The sequence below is a fragment of the Drosophila miranda genome, assembly GCF_003369915.1.
Source record: "Drosophila miranda strain MSH22 chromosome Y unlocalized genomic scaffold, D.miranda_PacBio2.1 Contig_Y10_pilon, whole genome shotgun sequence".
NCBI lineage: Eukaryota > Metazoa > Arthropoda > Insecta > Diptera > Drosophilidae > Drosophila > Drosophila miranda.
The window spans coordinates 314737-317570 of record NW_022881593.1 but is presented as its reverse complement, the minus strand read 5'-3'; positions in this window follow the sequence as shown (position 1 = coordinate 317570).

The window sequence follows — 2834 nt, the reverse complement described above, 5'->3', positions numbered from 1 at the left end:
GAGTGGAGTCGACTGGAGGGACTGCAATGACACTTGCCGGCTGGCGGCCTCTTGGAAATTTTAAGCCTCGTTAAGCTTCTGGTCAACCGCCTGGCTGGTCTGCTTGAGCGCTCCATCGAATGGATTAACCTTCGCTCTGGATATACTGGATGCCCTTTTGGATTACAGGACTACCCTCTTTAGCGCCTTTGAATGGATAAACAAAGTGCATGTCCTACATGGATTACAGCCGTATAGCGCATCATAAAAGGTAAGAAATCAAGCCACAAATTGAATGCCGAACACAGCAAATGCTTAACCCATGACACCACCAAAAGGGGGAGAGGGAGTAGAGGGGGATGAGTGCCCCCTATTAATCCTAAGTGCTTCCTGTGATTTTATGTACATTTGTACACGGGGAACAGAGGACTCCAAAGAGACCTCTCGAGCAGCAATTCAATGTACAAATGACAGGTTGGCTGTGACACAAAACAGCAGCTTAAGGAAGATGTAAAGCCATGCAAAAATATACCCCCCTCCCCCACTCTCCTTAACCCTTAACTCCTTAATCCCAGAATGGTAGCCAACATTTCGGCCACACCAAGGAGTATGGTGGCATGGTATTTATCGCAAGTCCTATCCCAAACCAACAAAGCCGATCAACTATTGCAAGTCGCAGCTCTGCCCAGGGAAAGTACGTCACCTGACCTGTGATTCGAAGTGGGCCCTGAACTATCACTTGGAGCCGTTCAGAACTGGCTCTGGAAATCATTCAGTACGAATATCTGGAGAGAGCGGCACAACACAGAGAACGGCAGCAAATATCGAAAGCACAGGGAACATAAAGTAAATAAAAATACAAATACAAAACAAAGCCCATGAACGAATATTTCCTCACAGGTGCTGGACTAAGATGAATCCAACTATTAACAATCCACGTTCCCCATTCACCCGCTCGCGGGGTATTGTCGGATCCATGGGATCCTTCGTCTTTACCGACCAGCAGCAGCAGCAGCAGCAGCAGCCGGGGCTGCAGGTCCCCCCCGAAGGTTCCGCCGACAAGAATGGACTCAATGCGATGCCCTTTCTAGGCCAAATCCACACCAGTCCTCTGCTGTCCCGCCCAATGGGTCCAATAGGTCACGCTCACCCCCCCACCTTCCCTCCGATGGGGGATTCAGATGGGTGAGCGGCAGCAGCCCAGACTCCCCTTCCCCCAGGACATAACTTACCCCCGGCTCCCCTGCAGATTCAATGCTGTGCCACAGATGGCTTCGATGGGACCACCGCCCGTGTTGAGCTCCCTCTGGACAGGCGGCGCTTCTCCGGACAGCCGCGGAGACTACTACGACGACCCTCACGAAGAGTACTCCGACTGCCGCTACGAGGGCGACTACGAGGGCGACTACTCGATGCCCACCGAGGAGGACCAAGAGGAGGAGTCGTGCTCCTGTCAGATCCAGACCTGTCAGAGCCAGAGCGAGTTCAGCTCGATAGAGCGCACCGAGTCGGACTCGGAGTGGGAGGAGCTCTCCGACGGCCTTTCCCCAGAGTCTCCCCGCTGGAGTCCCTCGGCGCAGTCGTGCTCTCCACAATGCAGCCGGAGCACCGTCAGCGCATGGTGGCCTTGTACCACCTCGTCTTGGAGACCGCTGTGGTCAACATCGTGCTGCTGGTGCTGCAGCTGCTGTGCTGCGCGGTGTTCTGGCTGGTCGAGAAGACCGTGGGCTTCAACGAAACCGTCGGCTCTAAGCGCCACCGATTGTGGAACAGCAAGTTCAAGCTGCGCACCATCCAGCGCCAGTTGCTGTGGCGCATGGCCAATGCCCGGGGCGACGAGACGCTCGTCTTCTTTGCCGTTCTCATGACCACGCCCTGGCTGTTCTCCCTCAGCCTCCTGGGATTCATCCTGTCCCTGGCGGCGCTCCTGAAGAAGACCGTCGAGCAGCTGGTGTTCCAAATACGCCTGCACCTCGTGCTCTAGGGGCAGCCATCGAGCAGAAAGCAGCAAGCAGTATCCAATCACACACTGACAGAAGACACACGGCCACACGCCCGACACTCCACCCCTCCCCTCAGAGATGTTTGCACTTCCATTTGGGCATCTATTTTCGTTGATGCTGGCATCGCAATACACGGAATCGTCTCTCCGTTTTTGGCCGCAATGAAAATAGATACCGAAATATTCGAAATTCAAAGTAAATTCCCACGAGAGAGAGCGAGACAGGCCTTTTGGTTTACGGCCTTTCTTTCTTCTGCCTTTGGCATCGCCCACTCCACTCTCTTTATTTTTCTTGCATTAAATTGGCAATATTATGAACTCACCTTCTCTTTCTGCTTAGTAGTATTCCCCTGTCGCCGATAGCCCGCATCCTCTGCGTTCCAGAATCTGCGGAAGTTTCCAGCGGGGGCTACTGGCGTGCATCAGCCGTCGAGTAGATTGAATGGGAACGCTGCCAGCATATATGTACTATGTGTGTGTGTGCCCAACTAACGCAGACAACTGCGTTCTAGAATGAAATATTAATTCATTGGATACGCACACACAGATCCCCCTTCATCGCTCTCTGTTTCCCTCGGAGGGTGGCAGGGTACTGGGTGTCTACGCTGCTCGGCGCTGGCCTGCACTGTAGATGCATATGTACATACAGTTGTTAATCAATGTCCGTTGATTGTCGCATCGTTGCTTGGAAGGGGAATCCCCCTAATATTAAAGCTGGGATCTTATGCCAGAGCAGAACGCAATACTTTTCATATCCCACCTTGGGTTTCCTTAACCAATCCCATAACTTTCGACATTGACCATGGGGCTTCATCAGCATTCGTTCGCTCACAGTCATTATCATAATGATGAT